Source organism: Lissotriton helveticus, chromosome 8 (assembly GCF_964261635.1).
Source record: "Lissotriton helveticus chromosome 8, aLisHel1.1, whole genome shotgun sequence".
In the NCBI taxonomy this organism is placed as follows: domain Eukaryota; kingdom Metazoa; phylum Chordata; class Amphibia; order Caudata; family Salamandridae; genus Lissotriton; species Lissotriton helveticus.
In genome coordinates this window covers 1,623,161,150-1,623,185,832 of record NC_136069.1, presented here as the reverse complement: position 1 = coordinate 1,623,185,832, position 24,683 = coordinate 1,623,161,150, and positions in this window count along the sequence as shown.

Here is a 24,683-nt window from a genome sequence, read left to right as displayed (position 1 = left end):
TAATATGCCCTTGTGAATTCCCATAGCAGTCCAGGTTACTACCAGAACCTGGGCTGCTATGGAATTCACAAGGACATATTATCAAGGCCATTATGGCCGCTTAAGCGGTGATAATTTTATCGCCTGTTCTTGATAATATGGCCCAGAGTTTCCAAGAAGAAGAATGATATAAACAGCAATGAGCAGAGCAGCAAACCAAATATAAAACTCCCCCAGTCCAGGGAAGCCAATCAGGATGAGCATTTCAGGGATAAATCCAGAGATATTCCCAAAATACATGATGATGGTGATGATGCTTTTATGTACATCACTTTACACAGGTGTGTCTAGGGAAGCGCTCTGTTGAGATAAGCTGGATCTGAGGCCATGTCCCTGTCTAGATACAAAGGAAAAACATTTAATAATTGCCTTAGATACATATAATTTTAAGACAGTCAAGGTTCTCTCACAATACCAGCTGTGGGAAGAAAATAGTTCAAGACTCGTAATAAATGTGATTATTTCAAATATAATGAAATTGTTAAAGAAAATATAGATAGATATTCCATAGATAAAGAAGAATATAAAATAAAATGCAAACCATATTCTATTTACAATTTAACCAGCAAAGAATTTAATCATGAGCACACAAGCATATTGTCCATATATTGACCAATGTAGCTTGGTGTGCAGGAGTCAGTCACGTATGTAGTGACATGAACTAATCATCCAAATCTATTTAAAATAAAGAAGTGACACCAGTTCTTTCAAATTCCTCTAACAATGTGTCACCAGTAACAAGAAAAATACAATTGTAATGAAATGTTTTTCAGGTGTGGCAGGTTTTTGGTAGGCGTATGGTGCTCCCCTTTGAGTTTCCTTTCTAAGGCCCTTATTACGAGTTAAGCAGTCCATTGACCGCCATTCCTGCGGTTGCAGTCCAACCGACTTGAGCTTGGCTGTCTCTTGTCAGTTGGTATGATTGCTTTTGCAAAGACTGCGGCTGAACCGCTGGCAGCGCCGACCGCCGTGCTCGCATTCAGGGAAACCCAGCTGCCCTAGGGCGAAACAGAGGAGGTACACCATTGTCCATCGTCCATCGTCCTTATTATCAATTGGCTTTTCCACGCTCTGACCCTAGTGGCCGCACCACCATGTAAAGGTTGGCCAAATGGAGGATTTGGAAGGAATACTCTCCCTTTTCCTGTACTTTCCAGCAGCAGTCGATATCGATCACTTTCTCCAGGTCCCCCTTTACACCAGCATCTTCACCCTGAGGAATACGCCACTGTCTGCAGTGACCTACAGGTAAGTCATTTTTTGTATCATATACTCATTGCAATGACTGCCCACACGTGGGCCAGACTCCGGCAATGGGTAGGTGTTATTTTTCCACATGTATCATTCATATGTGTGCATTAGACACATATGCAGTCGAAATACTCACACGTGCACCAGAACATATGGAAAAGTATTCACCGCCACAGCAGCAACACCGCAGACACCGGGGTCATATCATAATAAGGCAGTCAGAAGACTGCCGGCACTGTAGTGTCCTGGAGGCGGCGACCGTGGTCTTCTGGCAGTTGGACTGCGAAACTCGTAATCAGGCTCATAGTGTTTGTCTTCTGATTTTGGAGGTGAAAGACAGAATATCTTTCTTGTATAAATGAACTTTGATTTTGTGATAACATTTGGAACATTATTATTTTAGTTACTATATTGTCTCTCTCTATGTGCATTTATGTTTTGTTATTTTGCAAGACTATAGTTTGCTATTGTTACCTCTCATTTGTGTTTTTATATTTATTTATGTACAGTAAACAATACATATATTCAGATGTATTTTTCTTATGAGACAGGCATGTGTAATGTCATCACCCATCGGCAAATCTGTCTCATATCAAGCAATTGATGACTTCTTCTGGTGTGCAAGCTCTCTACTTGGAATTTGAAGGGGTTGTGTTTGTGTCAGTCATGTCTGAGACATGAATCACTTGAAAAATAGTAGACTTTTTGAAAGTGTATGAGTGGGTGGGTAGAAATGCACTGGACATAATGTTCAAGCTCTATCATGCCAAGTCCCACTCTGCATCTCACATTCTTTTTGATTCTTCTACATAGTTGTCAACAAAGAATTGGCCCTGAAATCAGATGTTACAGTGACAGAAGACTGAGAATAAGGTGGTGTTCTGGTGTTGCACTTGGTCCCTGATGTTTAGCGTTATCATCTGTAGTGAGTCCTGCTGCACCATGTGTCAGCTGACCTTTTGGCTGCAGAACCCATTTTTGCTGATGGCTTGTATTGGCTCACACTCAGTATGAAAAAGAGGCAATAAGCAGCAGAAGCATGACAATAGGACCACCAAGGGACAGTAGGTCATTTTGACTAAGACATGCCACCACATTTTGGTGTTACAAATACCCTTGCTCCTCCACAACATATTTGCAACACCAAGAAATCTTTTTCAGAAATACAGAGGCAGTTTTTTGCTCTGAAGGATAACAACTAAGTTGCCCATTGCCACTCCTCCCTTAGCATGGGCTTGTATAAAGATAAAGACTATTGGAACTTTAAAATGTTGGGAGCTGCACTGAAGGTAGTGGAGTGGAAGATTACAACCAAACATATTGGGTTGAAATAGGAAGATGAGAGTCTCTTGTTGGTATAATCAAGCTGAGTTATATGTGAATGCATTGATTGCAAACTTAGCCCTAATAAACGTGGTGGGACCAAGTGGGCTCCTATAGAAGGAATCAACTGACCAACTGATTTTCGTGTCAGAAAATAATTTGTATCCAGTGTTTTAATGTCTTATAAAGATGTGCTGAGATGGTATCAATGAAATGAACCCAAGCACAATATTTGTGAATTTAAATACCACATCTAACTGTCTAATTGGGAAATAGGATTCAAATTTCATAAAATCAACAGGAAGTTCCCATAAGAAGGTGATAATGGCAATTTGTTATATTATACAACTTCTTAATCAACTATATAAACTTTGAGAACCACTTTAGCAGATCCAAGACAGAATATCTTGTAAAACAATATTGCCAAAATAATATCGATGACAAACATTTTACCATCCTATTCTTGACTAAAAGTAACACAAATATGGATGACAAAAATATTGCTGTAAAAAAGATCTAATTATAAAAATATCAAACACATACAATTGGGTTCTATTTAAATATATATACAATTACAATAAAGGCTTAAAATAAGGAAACACGTATTTTATATCATTTTTGTTATTATATAACTATAATACATGAATATAAACTCCAGAAAAAATTAATAATACATTTTTAAAAATAAATTACTCTCCTATATAGCTATATATTCACCATACATGTACTGTTAAAATAAGACACATGTCACTAAAACAAACATTATAATTCTAAAATCAATATTACAGCATACATTACCGAAAAAACAACATTTAACATTTTAAGACAACAATCTAAAAATGCACATTTTTAAAAGTAAAACAGAAACACTGAAAGGACAAGCCTTTCTTTTTATATGTACAAAGTTATATGCCCCTACTAAGATATCTATGTAGTCGTAAAGCTACTGTTAATGCTGAAAAGTGGTAAACCTACACAAAAAGTAACTTTACCACTGTGACTCAGGCCCAGTATGCCTTCAACTCCATACTAGGAAGAACCCAACCTACACTCTAGAAATTCATAGAAAATCTCAAAAATCAACAAGGCTACAACCAACTAAGGCTAGAACAGCCATTAAAACAAATCAAACATAAAATAATTAACGAAACCATGGGAATGTACCAAACACTAAAATTCATAGGAATTGACTGTATTGAAATGAGAGAAAAATCACTATTACAACCCACCAATATGCTTCTAACTAAAATATAACAACTCCTAACACTACTATAACTTAAACAATTTAAAATAAATATTATAATATTTTCCTAAATCATTCTATAACAAAAATTAGTCTGATATATACAACTAATATATTTTAATATGTATCAAATAAATTCATAGGGCTACAAAGAAAGATGCAAAATGAAATAAAAATACAATGCAGCTCAAGTAATAAAACACCTACATCCAAAATCAAATGTTTCAGTTGTATGCATAATAGATGTAGAGGGTACAATATAACATTTCCCAACCACAAATTATTAAAAATATCATGTTTAAAGTTGTGTTGCTGACGTTCTCCTTGACGCTACAAAACCTAATCCACCAAGAGGTTAAAAATAAAAAGAACCCCAAAACAAATGCACAAACATGGGTGCCCATTATGATGGCGGCCGGATTGCCCCCGCCAGGCTGGCGGTAGCCACCGCCAGCCTGGCAGGGGCAATCCGCCCACCATCCACTCACGTTTTCCCCCCGCCATATTAGTATGGCGGGGGGGACCTCGGTGGAAGGAAAGACCGTCCGCCGCTTTTCCGCCCCGGTTGGCTTGCAGCCGGGGCGGAAAAGGAATAATATGGTGGTGGTGTCTATCAGACACCACCAGTCATATTATCATGGGCATTTTTCAATGCCTTTCCGTGGCGAAAGGCAGGCGGACTTCACTCTGGGGTACCCCTGCGGGCCCCCAGAGTGAAGGAGAGTAGTGGAGTGCACACAGGGGGTACCTGTGGTACCCCCCTGCATTTGCATAATCAAAGCGCCAGGTACCGCGCGGTGCCTGCCGCTTTGATTATGCAAATCTAAAAGTGCTTTTTAAGCATTGTGGCGGGCGGTGCTGAGAGCACCGTCCGCCACAATGCTTAACATGCAGGATGTGCCCACCACTGTGGCGGGCACATCCTAATACCACCCCGCGACCCACGCCCTTATGGCGGGCGGTCCCGCATACCGACAGGACGGCGGGCGGACAAAGTCTGCCCGTCATCCTAATGACCCCCTAAGTGTTCAAATGAAGTTCACTAAAGTAACCCAGAGCCAAAGAAAATCATTAAAACCTAACAAAAGCAAGGTACAAACTGCTCCAGGAAAGCAAAAAAATCAAAGGAAATACAAAAATAATATTGATTTATATTGAACACATTTAAAATTTAAATAAAAAAATTATCTAAAATAGCTGAAAAGATTACACTCCAACTTTTTAACCTGTAAGAGAAGTAAAATACCTACGCTCCCAAAACATGTACCCCAAATACAATAGAAACATAACATTGCAACTCAAGAAACATATTCTAACTCTTAACTATATTTACAATAACATACAACCACTACCATACTATACTCAGGCCTACTGCATTACACTACATAACAATGCAACACAAACTACCGCATGGCCAAATAAAAGAAACGCATTACTATCGAATCGGTTCTGGAATGCTTTCTGAATGACTCGGACTGGGGGAGTCTGACCAAGTGATGTGGATGCATCCTGAGGCATCCGGATACGATTCGGTCGGACTCCCATTGACTTCAATGGGAGCCTGTGCTCTGATTGTAAACACAGGCTCCCTTTGAAAAAAAGTAGTGGTTGGGGAAACCCATGTGTACCCCCACGGGCCTAATTCGGAGGGCCCGGGAGAAGGGGGGCTGCTAATGGCTCCCAAAGCCTGATTCCCACAGCCGTTTTGACTCACCCAGACAGATTTAGAACGGCTATCCGAATAGTTCATTGTACTCACTCGTTAGGAAACCGTCTCCATTGGGGTGTATGATTCATCTCTGAATGAGACGGGCTGCCTGAATTCCATTCGGAACCAATTCCGACAGCTACCTAGCATTGTACTCGGTTTTCCGCAATGGTGACCGATTCGGTCGAAAACAAGGCTTCCTAATTGGATTCGACCAAATCAAATGCTGTTTGAAGCCTTTCCTGACAAGATTGTAAGCGACCCTATAACCTACATTAACTGGACCTACCTAAATCTTGTCTACCACTTAAATCTTGAATAAAAATTCAAAAAGCTATTGCATTGTCTGTCAAACAGGAACATGGAACTGAGACCAACACTAATGAAATCCACCTCAAAATGCCACTTATAGTGCTCAGAATAGAGGTAGTGGTTAAAAAAATGGTATGTATCAGAAATAAATTAAAAATGTATATTCAATAAAATTAATAAAATACATAAATAATATATAAACCTTGACATGTATTGATTATTATTGAAAAGAACGACACACTATTCAAAAGTGCAAACTTCAAATCATTTTCGGGAAGGTGTTTGGTAACATTTACTATTCCAATTCGAATCTAACCCATTTTGGGGAAAGTGTTGGACACAAAAGGGCTTAGATTCTCTATTTCTACTCCTACATAAACCATTCTTAGGAAGGTGTTGGAACATGAAAGGGTATCATTTTCTGTCCCCATTCCAATTTAAACAGTTTTGGGGAAGGATCTGTAAATGATGGGGTGAAATTAAACATATCCACTCCAATGTAAAACATTTTGTGGAAAGTGTTGGTCACAAAAGCCCTTAGATTTACTATTCCCCCTCCAATCTAAATATTATTGGCTAAGATGTTGAACACTATGTGGGTTACATTTATTCTCATTCGAACTCAAACTATTTTATGGAAGTTGTTGGACCAAAAAGGCCTTATTTACGAGAAAGTGACTCAGCACGGTGCCACGAGCCATTTTGCTGCACCACACTGAGTCACTTTCAAAGCCGAGGGATGCATCATATCTCCAATGATATGACAGATCCCTGTGCTCTCCTCTGCGATTGTGCACAATTGGCTGCCATGTGCAGACGCAGGCACCCTTGCAACATGATGAAAGGGGGCCTGCATTGTGTGGATGATTGGTTTAGTGCAGGAGGGGCTACCTTCCTGCACAAAAACAATCTTGAGAGGTATTTCCTCTTTCGCATAAAAAGGATAGGAAGCATAGGAAGAAACAAGAAGAAATTAAAACATTTCTCCCCGTTGCGCCTGTGACGCATTTACAGGTTTATGGTTTCTCGTAAACCTTGGAATACAGCAGAATTCATGGGTGTTGCATGGGATTACCCACAGCAACACCGATGGCATGCCCCTTCCACGCAAAGTGACACGTTATAAGGGGTCATATTTACAAGGCCACAAAAAGCCACGCCTGGTAGCTTTACGTTTCCTTGTGTATATATAAGGGGCAGCAAAATGCACTGCCGGTGCGTTACAAAAAGTTTCACACCGGCTGCGCAAGGGGCTTATAAATATGCCCCGAAAGGTGTTAGATTTACTATTCCCACTTGAATCAAAACCATTTTGTGGAGAGTGTTAGACACTAAAGATGATATTCATACAAAACACTGTGTAATTTTTCAAAATAATAAATAGTAATACAAATATAGGTATAAATGACAATCCACATATACACTTAACATCCATACTCCAAAATGTAAACATAAAACAATCTCAATAAAATTCAACAAAATAAGACATATTACATTACATGTTTTTTTAAATCTATGTTAAATGAACACTTTTTATTTACAAAATAAACTTACATCAAATTTAACACGTTTATTTTAAAGTGGGCAAATCTTTATTTAAAATAACACTTTAGTATATGTTAAATTAATATATTAATATGCTTCAAAATATTTGCTTTTCACATCTCATAAAGACAAAATATAAATATAACATAATATAAACATACAATTAATTCAATAATTACTACATTAAAAAAATGAAATTATATAATACCAAAAATAAATAAATAACATAAATTAGTAAAATTATAAAAATGTAAACATAATTCATAGCTACAAAAATATTTTTTATCTATACTTTGTATTTACAATTTACAATTGAAAAATTTTACTCAACAAAAAATTTAAAAATACATTATTAATTTGCATTCTTTTGTTTTTTACAGAAACATACTTTCAAAATCTCCTCACCCGTTTCTCCAATAACCCAAGCATCGTGCTAATAAAGTAGTCACCTTCTATTTTGATTTAAGAATTATAAAATATGTGTTAAAATGAAATACAGTGAACAATATAATAAAAATTTTCAATAAATATACATTACATGAAACTATTTTAAAATTAGTACATAAAATAAATGTACCACAACTATTTCACAAACATATTGTCAAATACAATATTATATACAACAGTCTAGAAACAACAATATTTTTATATCATAGTGGGTTTTTTCAAACACCATCTGTAGCTACAAAAGAAACCATTTGTCCCATAGTCTTTGGAAGCAGGAACCTAAGTTGAGGCAGGAAATACTTAATTTGCCCTAAAATTAACCCTGGGCGTAGTACGCCTAGTAGCGTTACGCGTAGCTACGCGAAGTGCACTTCGCACTACGCACGCTATGCGTAGCTATATGAACTGCTTAGTGACGTTAAGGACCGCGAGCGAGCAAAAAATGTCACTACGCTACGTGTTTTTGCACTGTGCTACGTGCAAATCGCATAGCGTGTATTTGGGCAAACTCCACAAGCATAGCGTAGTTTTCTGCGCAGGCCTACCTAAAAATCCTGAGTTGATAAACTGACGCTTTCACTTTGTTATTTGTTGGTAAGGGATGATGTTTTCATCTTCTCCTCATTTAGGTTTACAGTGTGTACCATTCCCATATCTTCAGGAAGTATGCCAGTATCATCAGCACAAAAATGGAAAATCAAAGAATATGTGGACAGGAAGAGAAAAAATGTGAATATCCCAATTGTGCCAAGGGGATATGAATGTAGGCTACAAAAGAGGGCCATGTAAAGATGACTCTCTAGTCATCCTTCAGCCACAACTGGTCACAACCCTCTAGAAGTCCATGTTTATAGGCTAGGTAATGATAACCAAGTAAGAGGAGCTCCTAATTCTTAGGCTTGCTCAAAGAAGAGCTACATGGACTTTATTTACTAAGGAGACAAGAGATATTGATACCCTCCTTGAGGCAACCTATCAAAGGGGTGTTAACGCATCAGGCTCCTCATTTACTCTTTACACCTCCCTTCCCTAATTTTCACATAGTCACGCCCTTCTTCATAACACCTCCTGAGACATTTATGACCATGGACAAGTGTTTTTTGCGGTGCACATTCTCCTTGAGTGTGTGCTGTGGAATGAAATGGGTTTAGGGCCTTCTTTAGGATGGTGTGACGTGCAACCCCACACTGCCCCTGCTGCAGAGATTCCTGTGTTTTAAGTCATATTACAGTCAGCAATTAAAATGCCAAGATACTCCCATTTCAAATCAGATCATTTTAGTGACAGGAAATTGTTGATATCTCCACATTGTTTTGTGGGGCCTTCCCTGTTGCAGGCAATAGTCCAACCCACAGAAGTGAGGTACCATTTTTATCATAAGCCTTAGGGGAATGCTGGGTGGAAGGAAGTGTGTGCCTCCCCACAGAATCCAGGACTTTCCATCACATAAATGTGGGGAAAATGTGTTCTTTTAGTTAAAGTGTCTAGTTTTCATAATTGTACAGGTTTGCTAGGCTTTAGAAGGTGCCAGCTGAGCTTGGGCCCAAAATTCCACAGCTACCTACTTTGCAGAAAATTGGTCGGTTTTGAGTGGAAAAATGTGAAGCATCCATATTGCGTTTTCGACCATTTCCTATCACGGGAACTATGCCTACCCACACAAGTGAGGTACCATTTTTATCATAAGCATTAGAAAAATGCTGAGTGGAAGGAGGTGTGTGGCTCCCCACAGATTCTAGAACTTTCAATCACAGAAATATGAGTAAAATATTTTTTTACTCTACATTTGAGGGTTGCCAGGGATTCTGGGTAAACAACCTGGTGAGAGCCACATAAGTCACCCATCTTGGATTTTCATAGGATTCTAGATTTTAAACATGTACAGGTTTTCTAAGTTTCCCTAGGTGCCAGCGGAGCGAGGGCCCAAAATCTACAGCTACCCACTTTGCAAAAAACAAGTGAGTTTTGAATGGAAAAATGTGACATATCTATGTTGCGTTGGGCTGTTTCCTGTCACGGGCACTAGGCCTACCCACAGAAGTGAAGAACAATTTTTATCAGAATACTTAGGGGAATACTGAGTGGAAGGAAGTTTGTGGTTCCCCAAGACTCCAGACTGTCCATCACAGAAATATGAGGAAAAAGTGTTTCTTTCAGTCAACGTTTGAGGTTGGTAAGGGAGTCTCTGTAAAACCACCTGGTGAGATCCACACAAGTTATTCCATCCTGGATTCTCGCAAGTGTCTAGTTTTCTAAAATGTACAGGTTCGGTTTCCTTAGTTGCTGGCTGAGCTAGGGACCAAAATCCACAGCTACCCACTTTGCAAAAAAGGATTGGTTTTGAGTGGGAAAAAGTGAAGTATCCATGTCGCATTGTGATAAGTTTCTTTTCATGGACACTAGGCCTTCTCACACAAGTGGGATTCCATTTTCATCAGAAGACATAGGGGAATGATGGGTGCAAAGAGATTTGTGGATCCCCACAGACCACAGAACTTTCCATCGCAGATATGTTAGGTAATTGTGTTATTTAGTCAATGTCTGAGTTTTGTAAGGGATTCTGGGAAAAACAACCTGGTGGGAGACATGAAAGTCACCCCATCCTGGATTGCCCTAGGTGTCTATTTCTCAAAAATGCACAGGTTTCCTTGGTTTCCCCTGGGTGATGGCTGACCTAGGGCACAATATTCACTGCTACCTAAAAGCTGGTTAGGTTTGAGAGGGAAAAAGTAATGTTTCCATGTTGCATTTTGGGACATTTCCTTGCGTGGACACTAGGCCTACCCACACAAATGTGTCATAGAATCAGTTGATCATGTCCTGCTTGACTGGAATTCTTAGATCATGCCCAACATTAGCCTTTTCATGTGCTGTTACTGGGGAAAATATGCATAATAACAACCAGGACCCTTGGTGCAATGGAGCAATAATGGACACATATGCTAAAGCTAATAATACAAATTGCTTTGAATTTAAATAACGCATATCGGAGAATTCTACTGTGAAGCTAAATCACCTGATTGACATGTTTTTCCTTTAACCCCAATATCTAACAGCATGAGTGTACTGGCAGCACAGACTTGCTGGGATAACATTTTTAAAGTTGTTTAAATGAATTGACAGATTGCATTTTCAACTGAATATAATCTCACTATGGTCATCTATCAGATGTGTTTCTAAAATGATATGGGAACATCGTTTGCGATTACACTTTCGAGGCAATATAACAACTTCCTCCCATATTATATCATAACAATTCGTTTTTGCCTATGTTGAGATGGTTGTCTATTTATGTTTGTAAATATTAGTAATATAGATAGATAATCTCTCAAAATATCTCTTTTTAACTCATGCTGCACTATTTTATTTTGTAATTAATTGTTTTCTTTGCTTTGTTAGTAAGAACATTTAATTTGTGGGAAGTGATGATGGTATTTACACTAGTGTTTTAAAACAGTTCACTTGGGTATACTTCTCTCATACTAGAGTAAATATGTTTTTATCATCTGAAATGCATATTATTTTACCGCACTGTATTTACTCAATTCCTTTTATGGCATAAATTGTCAAAATTAGGCTTATCAAAAACCTTTAAATTACCATTCCAGAGATATGAAACATGATGCAGCTACTCCTTTCTAATCAGGAATTACAACTTAAAAGTATTGTTAAGGCATTCCCAACTCTAGCCTATGAGAGGAGTGGGCCTCACTATAGTGAAATACAAATGTAGCTGTTTATCACTACCTTTACATGTACAACATATAGGTACCTGCCCTACCTTTTACTTACACAACAACCTTCCCTTAGGTTTCTGGGGCCTGACATATATTTGACCTATGTGTAATAAAAGGGATGTTTAAGGTTTGGCAAGTGGTTTTAAATGCCAAGTCGAAGTGGCAGTAAACTGCACACACACAGGTCCTGCAATGAGAGGCCTTAGACAGGTTTGAAAGGCTACTTATGTGAGTGACACAATCAGTGCTGCAGGTCCACTAGTAGCATTTACATTACATATTCTGGGTGTATGGCACACCCCTTTATAGGGAACATACAGGTTCTAAATAGGTCAATCAGGTATACACCAATGTTACCATGTTTAGGGGAGAAGCAGATGCAGTTTAGCACTGGTTAGCAGTGATAAAGTGCTCAGAGTCTTTAGGCCAATAATAAGAATTCATCAAAAAGAGGAGGAGGAAGGCAAATAGTTTGGGGTGACCCTTCAGAGAGGGGCATTTTAAAACAGTGAGATGCCGTTTTATTCAGAAGACTTAGAGGAATACTGGGTGGAAGGTAGTTTGTGGCTCTCCACAGTTTACAGAACGTTCCATCACAGATATGTGAGGAAAATGTGTATTTTTAGTCACAGTATAAGGTTTGCAAGGGTTTCTGGTTAAAGCAAACAGGTGAAAGCCATGTAGGTCAACCCATCGTGGACTTTCCTAGGTGTCTAGGTGTCACAATGTAAACGTTGGCTAGGTTTCCTTTGGTGCCATCTAAACAAGGCCCAAAATACACAGCTACCCACTTTCCTAAAAAACAGGTCAGCTATGAGTGGAAAAATGTGATGTGTTTGTGTTGCATTTTGTGTCATTTCTTGTTGCAGGCACTAGGCCTACCCACACAAGTGAGGTTCCAATTTTATCAGAAGACATGTGGGGGCATAGAATAGTAGGATATTTGTTATTGCCTATTGGATTTCCCTGCATTTGTGCATTCCAAATGTAAGCAAGTGTGTGAGAATGAAGACATTTTGAAAATACTCGGTAAATCATATGCGAGTTTGTGTACCCACAAATTCAGAGATGTACAAATAACCACTGCTCCTAAATACCACAACTTGTGCCCAGTTCAGAAATACATAGATTACCTTGATACCTATTTTTTACTCTACATATTTCACCATATGAATTGGTCTGTACTCGGTACGCCATAAAAAAACCTTGTATGGTCCATCTCAGAACCTCAATTTCTTGGATAACCTGTAAACCCTATATATCCTAACAACAAAGAGGGTGTAGCTAACTTAATGGTAGATAGCGTTTGTAAATCAGCCATTGGGACAAAAAGTTACAGATGAAAACATTGTCACAAGTGGCTGAATTGTCCTACTCCTTTTCATTATTTCTTTATTTCATACAGTTTGTTTCTTTGGGAAAACCTTGAGGGATCTACACATATGACCCCTTGCTGAAGTCAGATTTGTATCTACTTTTCAGAAATATATACTATCCCTAGATCACAAACGGTTCCCACTGGTTGCACCACAAACTGTAAGTAGGTTGAAAACACAAGAAATAGGTATAATGGGCTACCTCTTTGAAAAATGCCAAAACTGTGGTAAAAAAATAGTTTTGGGATTCAATTCTGCATGTTGCTGTTCTGGGAAGATGGTGACTTTAGCACATCACACTTTTATCCAGGGCACATTTTACCAATTTTTCCCATAAAACTCAATGGGGCTGATTACAATGCGGGCCGCAAAGGCCTCCACCGGCAATCAGAGCTTCAGGCCGCATCGTAATCAGCCCCTTGGTTTACTTTCTGAGCGCCGCATTACAATGCGGTAGGTTAGAAAAAAATTGGGCGTAACAGCCCTGCCTTTGGGATTACGAGCCTGTTCCGACTGGCAAATGGGCTGCTTGAGCCCTGCAGAAGCCAGCTAGAATGACAGGCCAGTTTTTTTCTGACCCCAGAACAGCAAACATGCAGAATTTAATCCCAAAACTATTTTTAAGAGGCAGCTTTAATCCCTTCAAAACTGGAGGTACCTAGTGGGCTAGTTGGACCCTAGGGACTCTCAGGTATCATGGGCACTTAATCTCCCAACTTAAAATGGCCAGAGGGCACGTTTACACAGTGGTGAAGGGAGGTGATAGGGCCTGAGGTGATGTGTGCAAACATGCCCTGTGGCGTATTTTAAATTGGGGAAATAATTACCCTTCAATCCTGAGTGCCCCTGGGGGCCAACTAGCCCGCCAGGTGCTTCCAGTAAGCGCCACTGCACTGCGTTGCAGAGAGGTGGACCAGGCCGAGCCCCTTTTTACACCTCTCTGCAACGCAGCTCTGGGGCACTTACTTGAGGTACCTAGTGGGCTAGTTGGACCCTAGCGACCCTCAGGATTCAAGGAAACTTAATTTCCCACATTAAAACGGCCACAGGGCGCGTTTACACAGTGGTGAAGGAAGGGGATGGAGCCTGAGGTGACGTGTGCAAACATACCCTCTGGCACGTTTGAAGTTGGGGAAACAATTCTCCTTCAATCCAGAGGGCCCCTGTGTGCCAACTAGCCCACCAGGTGCTTCCAGTGAGCGCTACTGCGCTGTGTTGCAGAGAGGTGGTCCAGGCCATGCCCCTTTTTACACCTCTCTGCAACGCAGCTCTGTGGCGCTAACTGGAGATACATTGTGGGCTAGTTGGACCCAATGGACACTCATGATTCAAGGGAACATTATCCCACAAATTAAAACAGCTACAGGGTGGGTTTGCACACATGTCACCTCAGGCCCCCCCCTCCCTTCATCACTGTGCAAACATGACCTGTGGCGCATTTTAAGAGGTAGCTTTAATCCCCCTGCCCTATTATGTACTACAGAGGAGGCCATGGTAATCACTGGGGTACCCCAACAAACAGTGTTCCCTAGTGTATGTAGGTGTTTTCACTGTATTCTATGTGTCTTTTAGCATAGCACTGGCTCTAGGACTGATTAGTCAGAGTCAGTTACCACCAGTGCCTATCTGAAAAAGTTGAGGGTACAGGATGATTTTGCAAAAAGGGTACTTTCTGCTCCTCTGTTTGTTCTTTCTGCACGTCTTTCTTCGTCCTGCACTTTTCTTCGCCTTTGAGGACTTCTGTGGTTTCAGTCACGTTAAAGTTAGTAATTAGCATTTAAAAAACCTTTGAAATTCACTGAAAAACCGTAGGTTTCAGGCACGATATAGTTAGGAATTAGCATTTAAAAAACCTTAGAAATTCACTGAAAAAACCACAGGTGTCATCAGTGATGTCATGAGTGCTGTCACTGACCATGTCATGAGTGATGTAATATGTGACGTCAACAGCAGTGCATTGCGGGCGCGCGAGTTATCGTTAGCTGAACTAACTATAACGACAGAATTTCAATGGTTTTGTACGAGTGAAGTGTCCAGCTAACTATAACTCCCCTGAAACTTATCAATTTTTCAGTGAATACATATATATATATATATGTATTCACTGAAAAAACCATAGGTTTCACAATCGTTATAGTTAGGAATTAGCATTTAAAAAACCTTTCAAATTCACTGAAAAAACCATAGGTTTCACAATCGTTATAGTTAGGAATTAGCATTTAAAAAACCTTTGAAATTCACTGAAAAAACCATAGGTTTCACACCAGTTATAGTTAGCTGAACATTTTACTCATACAAACCATTGAAATTCCAACGTTATAGTTAGTTGGACTCACTATAACTCGCGCGCCCGCATTCCACTGCTGATGATGTCACATATTACATCATTCATGACATGGTCAGTGACATCACTGATGACATCACTGATGACATCTCAAATGACATCATTGATGACATCACTGATGACATCACTGATGACATCATCCAGTGACTGTGTGTTTTTGTGAAGTTTAAATATGTTTTACATATTGAAGAATGAGTGTATGTATGAGTGACTGGATGAAGGACTTAGTAGGTGCGTGACTGATTGTATGAGTGAGTGATTAAATGTGTCTTACTGAATGCATTGGTTAGTGACTAAACTGTCTGAATGTGTGCATCAGTATGTCCGTTGTTGTGTAAGCTGCTGCATGTGTTGATCAGTAGCTTTATGAGTGGCTATATGAGGTATTGATTGGTTGCCCAAGTATTTGTATGTGAGGCTGAGTTTGCATGTGGGTGGCTGGGAGGTGTGTGACTCTGTGCATAGATGTGTAAGCAGTTGATTCACTAGGTGTATGGGTTCAAGAGTGCAAGTGAAAACAACTGTATGGGCGGTTGGCTGTGTGCATGGGTGTGTGGGTGAGTGAATGGATATCTCAGTGCTACATGTGCAAGTAAGTACATATGTAAAATACAGTGCATGTGAGAGTTGGCATATATAAATGACTATACATGAGAGCCTGTGATTGCATATGTGACTGTATCTATCAATGTGTACTTGTATCAGTGATTGTAAAAGAGAGTAAGTATGTGTTAGTCTATTTTTTAATAAGTAAGTTTTTGTGTGTATAACTGTATAGATGAGAAAATGTGAGTGTGATTGATTCTTTGCATGACTGACTAGGTGTGTGAGTAACTCCATGGATGAGTGGCAGTGTGTGAGTGTCTGTATAGGTGTATGTGTGCATATGATAGTGTTGTATTGATGAGTGTCTGTATGTATGAGGGATTGTATGTGTGAATGAGTGAATGTGTGTGTAGACCTAGGAATCAGTGAGTGCGTATGTAGTCACTGGTATTGCTGTGTCAATGGTTTCAGCAATGGTATTTTGTATTTAACATTGGGTGTATCAAAGGTTAGATTAGAGTGTGAGGAGGTGCATCGTATTATCACATGGATGATGTCATCCGTGATGTCATCAGTGATGTCATTTGAGATGGCATCAGTGATGTCATCAGTGATGTCATTTGAGATGTCATCAGTGATGTCATCAGTGATGTCATTTGAGATGTCATCAGTGATGTCATCAGTGATATCACTGACCATGTCATGAATGATGTAATATGTGACATCATCAACAGTGGATTGCGGGCGCGCGAATTATAGTGAGTCCAACTAACTATAACGTGGGAATTTCAATGGTTTTGTATGAGTAAAATGTTCAGCTAGCTATAACTGGTGTGAAACCTATGGTTTTTTCAGTGAATTTGAAAGGTTTTTTAAATGCTAATTCCTAACTATAACGATTGTGAAAACTATGGTTTTTTCAGTGAATTTCAAAGGTTTTTTAAATGCTAATTCCTAACTATAACGTTTGTGAAACCTGTGGTTTTTTAGTGAATTTCAAAGGTTTTTTAAAAGCTAATTCCTTTGTATATCAACTTTGTAAACTACTATTTTTTTTTATTAGCTGTTTCTTATAACTATTAATTATATTTTTTGAAAAAAAAAATATTTGTTCAATGTATATATATTTTTTTTACATTTTTTTCCTGGTGCGCTCAGGGTGCGCGCACCAGTAAGCTCTCCCGAGAGCGCACCGAGAGCGCTATTTCTGCGTTCGTAAAAAAAAAATATGCATGAAAAGTAATAATAATGGAATACATTTAGTACCATACTTATAAAAGCAGTATTTTTGATTTATGAAATGAAAATGATTTTGCATTTCCGTAAAGCTATCAAAACGTCACTCAGGCGCGCCGCGTAAGCGCCCCCGGAAGCGCCTACGTTCGCGCCGCGTGAGCGCCCCCGGAAGCGTTCCGGTGCGCGTAGCGTAAGCAAGTCAAGTCATGTGACCTTAAAATAACTCTTTTCATTGGTTGCTAACAATTTTTTTTACAAAGAATTAAATCCCCACCCATTTCCTTCACTTCTTCTTTCACTTTTGTGACTGCAAGACCTCTCTTTTTGCTGTCGGATCTTTGTTGAATTAATATCTTGGATTACCATGGCTGCCAGAGCATCCAGCAGTGAAGATGACTCAGAGGGATTTCTGGATGAAGAGGTTCCTCAGCCGAAAATAAAAGAACACTTCATATGGAAGTTTTTTTCTATTCCAAATGGCCAGAAAAAAGTAAATGCTCCAAAGGAGGAGTGCAGGATTTGTCACACTGTCCTGTCACGGGGTGACCCCACAAAGAAATATTCATTTGGAAACTCGACGATGATTCAACATGTCGAGAGGAGGCACCCCCAGAACTTTGCCCGGGAGAGTGTCAGGGCTCTGGCACGAGAGGCTCCCAGTGATGGGGCCTCTACTTCAACCGGAGGACAAACTGCATCAGGGAGGGAGCAATCACTAGAGCAGATTCCTAACATTCAGCCTGCTTTTAATAAAGGCGTTATTAAATGTAGATATTGCGATAAGTTACTTTGCTATGGGGAACAAAGTGTTCTGCTCATGGTTCGAGCATTGGATAACCATGTTTTGTTTTTTTGCTCCTGTTGAGCAGTTTCCCATTCCCTGTTTTTGTTTTTGTTCTAAAAAAAGGAAAAAAGAAGAAAAAAAAAGTTCTTTTCAGAACTACCTCCAATTCTCATCAAAGAGCTGTATTCTTAAAAAAATGAAAAAGAGTAAGTGAAGTGGAGTGCATTGATAAAGGAGCAGAAAATGAGTGAGAAAGCACAGAAAGGGACGAGAGGAGAAGGGAAGTGAAGTAGGGGGACTGAAAGAAGGTGAGTGTGGGGAAGGAGAGTGAGGAGAAGGAGAGTGAACATGGGGAATGTGGATATGCGAAGAAAATGTAGTAAAGGAACGGGGGTGCGGAAGGGTAAGAAAAGAGCAGTGATGTTTTGGAAAGACTAGAGATACAGACTGGATAAAGACAAGTAAGTGTGAGACCAGGTAAGTAAGGCAGTGAAGAAACAGAGAAAGTGAAAGAAAAAATAAGAGTAGAAGACTGAAGGCCTCATTTTTGCACCTGCCTCACAGCAGGCGTATCACTGACGCAGGTCCTTTATCATGGGCCTGGCCCCAAGTGAAAGGATGCATTGCTGGAGTTGTGTCACTTTTGTAACACACTCCAGCAATACATCACTTTTGCACTTACAGATACGTCAGAAATACTGACGTATCTGTACTTCTTGCGACATAATGTGTCATACATTAAATATGATGCATGAGTAGAAGACTGTAGGTCTCATTTATGAGGCCATGCGTCACGTTTACGCCACCGGTGCGTCACTTTTTGTGACGCACCAGTGCTGTAAAAAATGCACCTTGTTAAGTCATATTTACAAAGTGACGCCTCTAGGTAGATGCGTCACTTTGTTAACCCCTGCACCACATTATACCTACGTCAGGTGTAATGTATGCAAAAGGGGCGTATTGACGCAAGAAAGGGTCGTAGAGGTGACGCAGTGAAATCTATGATATTTCACTGCGTCACTTTTAGGACGCCATTGTGTCAAAATCTTGCGCCTGCCTCACAGCAGGCGTAAGACTGATGCAAGCCCTTCCACATGGGGCTGACCCCATGTGAAAGGATGCATTGCTGGAGTTGTGTCACTTTTGTAACACACTCCAGCAATGCATCACTTTTGCACTTACAGATACGTCAGAAATACTGACGTATCTGTACTTCTTGCGACATAATGTGTCATACATTAAATATGATGCATGAGTAGAAGACTGTAGGTCTCATTTATGAGGCCATGCGTCACGTTTACGCCACCGGTGCGTCACTTTTTGTGACGCACCAGTGCTGTAAAAAATGCACCTTGTTGAGTCATATTTACAAAGTGACGCATCTAGGTAGATGCGTCACTTTGTAAACCCCTGCGCCACATTATACCTGCGCCAGCTGTAATGTATGCAAAGGGGGCGTATTGACATAAGGAAGGGTCGTAGAAGTGACGCAGTGACATCTAAGAGATATCACTGCGTCACTTTTATGACGCTGTTGCGTCCAAATCTTGCACCTGCCTAACAGCAGCCGTAAGACTGACGCAGGCCCTTTCACATAGGACTGGCCCCATGTGAAAGGATGCATTGCTGGAGTTGCATCATTTTTGTGACACATTCCAGCAATGCATCACTTTCCTCTTAACACTCTACATTATTTTTTTTACTCTATTTTTTACACTGTTTTTCCCTGCGGTGCGCTCAGGGTGCGCGTACCGGAGAGCGCACCTGGGAGCGCACCCAGCTTTTACCCCGCGAAATAAAAAAAAATAAAAAAGTATCTTTGCCTGTCAGGGTCCTTCTAGGCCCCCCTCAGAAAACCTAGGGGGTTAGAGGGTGTCTATTCTGCCCCTTTTTAATTATTTCCCCATTTATTTTTCACCTCTTGTGTCTCTGTTCTTCAGAGTCACAAGATGGCGGACTATGCAGACCATTTAGAATGTTTACAGACACCCAAGAGCCATTTAGCTTTTGAAATTTACAACCAATTAAAATGTTTCTTTGGTTTTGAATTTGTGTTGATGAAGTTTCATTGGTTTTCTACTAATGAAATGGTTCTCTAATGAGAGGTAAACACAGCCATTTTGTGATAGTACTCTTTGATGTACATTTGTGAGGAATATTTGGTGTTCTATTTCTGGTGTGAAATTTACACAGTATTATCTCTTCTACCCCTTTCTAAAAGGTGAGTTCTTCATTTGTAAGGGGGATTTAATACTTGATAAAGCTAGTTTAATATTAACTATTACTAAAAACGATAAATTAAAGTGATTTTTTTTCTGCTATTTACAGCAAGAAATTTGAAAATAATATGAATCTCAATGAGGACACCGTTAATTTTAATTTTGAAAATTCTGTAACCTTTGTTGAGGAGAGTTTGATTGAGGTCTCAAATGATCCTATTCATAACACTATACATGTAGAAGACCTTCTTTTGAGAGAAGATGAAATGGAGGATTTTAATGATGAGACTTTGGATGCTGAATTAATGGAATGTTTGGACTATGTTGAGTTCCAAGAGTCATTTATGAAGACTTTTACTGAGGAGATTCCTGATCAATTAATGCTAGAAGTACTTCTAAATTATGGAAATTCTGAAGAATAAATTTATATTTATAAATTATAAATTGTTTGAGACATTTTTCTGTTATTGTACTTGAAATTTATGATATAGTAGTGAAATGATTGTGGTATAAAGTGAGACTTATAATATAGAGTGCAACATTTCTGTATTACATAGTAAGTTTACTCTTAGTTACTTCCCTTCTCCCACTATATTTTCTCCAATGTGCATTTCACATCTCTTTTTCACCTCATGCCTTCTTTCTCTCACTATTTCTCTCTAATGTACACTATCGCCGCCATTTTTTGTATTTTCAGAAGACAGTGAATTGTAATATTCCAAACTAAGCATGGGCGGATTTTGCGAATTGTCAATCCACGAACTTGCGTAATTACGGATTCCCAATCGGCAAAATCCGCGAACTCTCGCGAATTTAGCGGATTTTTTTTTTTGTTTTGCAAGTGTTTCTGCCGTTTTGCGAGGGTTTTTTACCAGTTCGCAAACGCGAACTTACTTGACGGGTAGCAACGGTCGCGACCATGTTGTTTCTACGTCTGGTTCATCACAGCACCCTCTTTTTCACCACTGCCACCCTCTGTTTCACCACTGCCACCCTCTGGCTCACCCATGCCACCCTCTGTTTCATCACTGTAGATTATGGGGGGAAAAGCACACCTGCCCTGCCTCAACTGACATGAATGAATTAGGGGCTGATTGATTAATGTGTCACTGAATTTGAAGATGCGTCACTTTGTAAACCCTTGCGCCACATTATACCTGCACCAGGTATAATATATGCAAAGGGGGCGTATTGACACAAAGAAGGGTCGTACAAGTGACGCAGTAACATCTAAGAGATTTCACTCCGTCACTTTCAGGACGCCGTTGTGTTAAAATCTTGCACCTGCCTCACAGCAGGCCTAAGACTGACGCAGGTCCTTTCACATGGGGCTGCTCCATGTGAAAAGATGCATTTCTTGAAAATAAAATTTTACTATCATTTTTTACACTGTTTTTCTCTGTGTTGCACTTCAGGGCCTCATTTATGAGGCCAAGTGTCACTTTTACACCGCCGGTGTGTCATTTTTTGTGACGCACCAGTGGTGTAAAAATTGTACCTTGTTGAGTAATATTTACAAAGTGACACATCTAGGTAGATACGTCACTTTGTAAACCCCTGCGCCACATTATACCTGCGTCAGATGTAATGTATGCAAAGGGGGCGTATTGACGCAAGGAAAAGTCATAGAAGTAACACAGTGAAATCTATAAGATTTCACTGCGTCACTTTTAGGACACCATTGCGTGAAAATATTGCATCTGCCTCACAGCAGGCGTAAGACTGATGCAGGTACTTTCACATGGGACTTGCCCCATGTGAAAGGATGCATTGCTGGAAATGATTTGAGGGTAATAGAAAAAGACTGAGAAAAGTGGAGTGAATAAATTAGAAGACAGAGGATTTGACAAAAGGAGTTATTGAAGTGGAGTAAGAAGAGTAAGAGAAAGGAAAAGAATGAAAGAGCAAAGGATGGGAAGAGAGAGGGAGGTAAGTAAAAGAGAAGGTATCAAAAAAGGTAAGTGTGTGACTATAACTAAGTTATAGGGAGTGATCTCGACAAAAGACGAGTGAGAGACTAAAGAGACGGAGAGAATGAGGCTAACAGAGAGAGAATGAGGTAAGGGGAGTGTAGAAGTAAGAGGACAGAGGGAGTAAGAGAAAGAATTAGTGAAGTGGAGTAAGGACAGTAAAGGAAGGGAAAAAATAAAACAAAGAAGTAAGAGAAGACAGAGGAAAGAAAGTAAAAGAGTACACCTGAAAGAGAGTAAGAGAAGAGTGTGAAAAAAGAGAGTAAATTGAGGGATTTAGAATAAGAGAGGCACGCGCTATAAGGAAACAGAGGTGTGGGAATATCAAAGAAGAGTAGTGAGGTTATGGAAAATAGTATAGAGAAAATAAATATTCTACCTCAAACTTACCTTATAACTAATATCAACTTAGTTTTATATTTTCATTTAAATTTATATCTGTGAAAGACAAAACAAAATAAGTTACAATATTTATAATATATATTTTACAATACAAGAGACAAAGTAGGAGATTAACAAGGGTAAGTGAGGGTGAGTGAAGGGCAGGGAGGTTGATGAAAAAGGAAAAATAAAGAGAGGATTAAAGCAAGTGAGCTTGAGACAAATGAAGTGAAGGAGTAAGAATATAGAGCTAGTAAAGAGTGACACAAAGTAAATGAGTAAGAGAGCAAAGCAAGGTAAGGAAGGGAGTGTGGGTCATTTTTAGGGAGTAAGCATGAAGGAAGAGGAGTGATAGAGTGAGAGGATCCAGAGACTGAAGCTAAGAGACAGGCTGTGAGGGAAAGGGAGTGAGGATGTGAGAGGATATAGGAAGTGAAAAAAGAAGTGAGTGAAGTGTAATAAGGTGAATGAGAGAAGGAGCATTATTGAGGGAATAAAGAAAAGAAACAAAGGGAAGGGAAGTGAAGTAGAGTGACTGACAGCTGGAAATTGGTGGATGGGAGAGACGTAATGAGTTAATGAGAATAAGTGTGGAAAATGGAATAAGGGAAGGGAGGTGAAGGAGAGTCAAAAAAGGCCAATGAGGTTCAGTTAAAGAGTGATAGAGGGTGGAAATAGGTAAGTGAGCATAAGAGAATGGAAAAATAATATATATTTAATAATAGAAAATACAAAATAATTTCAACAACATGTTAAATGGTTTATTTTTGCTGTTCTCAGAATATATTGAATTTCACTTAAAACAGTGACTTCAATAGTACTCATCATATAACAGCGGGCAAAAAAAACACAATCAAATGATTGTGTTTAAAAAACCCATTGAATAATTACTTAAATAATGTAAATTTTTCAAAAACCATATCTAAACTCACTTTTCATCCATCCACTTTTCCACGAGGCCAAATAGTATATGGAAAGTCCTTTTTTATGGAAATTAGTCCACTGTTTTCGTAATGTCTCATTTACCCGACTTTCAGAAAGAAAAGCTCCAACATCTTTCACGTTATGAAACAAGAGTTTTACTTCCATCTTTAGCTTACATTTAATAAATAATTCCTATAATACTCACAGCACACTTTATATAATAAACATGTACTATCTCTATGAGAACTACATGTTTTTTATTACCTTCATCACTCTCATTCAGAAAGTAATTTTGAAGAGCAAACTATGTTATATTAACTGCTGAAATCTTATAGGCCAATTACCTTCCGTAAAATTTCGGTTGTAAGAACACCAGGTAAGAATTTAGTAAGTCAGAAGGCAAACGTTGTTTGAAAGTCAATTGAGTATCATTACTGAGCTGCCAACCTTTTTCACATTTTAAATAAGCTGTGTAATGTCCTGATGTTGTTGAAGGACCATCATGGTAAATAATTGCTGCAGTTGTAAAGGTTCTTCCCGAAATTGATAATTGAGAAGCCACAACATTTTTAATTAATGTTGTCAATTTAGTCCCATCAGGTCTACATCGTTGGAACATTAAAATAACATACTGTCCATATCTTATTAAAAATAAAGTTGATAGCATTTCAGATTTACATTGACTACAGACCATGTTTTGATTTGCTGCTCTAACTAGATTATTAAAAGACACTGATTTACAGTCTGGTAAAGTCAAATATATAAATCTTTCAGTGTGTACTGTAGTACTACTTGAAAAGGAGCAATTGTCACAGTCATGTTGCCATTTATAGGAAAGGCCAAAAAGATTTTCTACATCTACTCCTTCATCTTGTAAAACAACAAGCATATACACTAGAAATTCCTGACAATCTTGCTGAATATTCTGTGAAAATTGATTTAGACCAGAACATATGTCTAAAACCTTTCGAATTTCAGAAACACTTTGTATTTTTGTTCTATCACTGCTACATTTCCCAAACACATAATTTAATAAACAACAAAGTGTTTGATCAGGATTTTCAGCAATCTGTTCTTTTACAGTTTGGAGAAAGAAAATAACATTAACCACTACATTAGCATAGCAGTTGACACCAGAACTATTTTCAAACTGAAATCCAACAACATCTTTAACTGAATCCATTTCCTTTCTGTTTACAATTACTGGTTCATCTACTTTTTTTCTTTTTGCTACGACTTCACTACAATTTTTCTCAATTTCTTCTTTTTCGGCCTACCACACGCTTTTCAAACAGAGG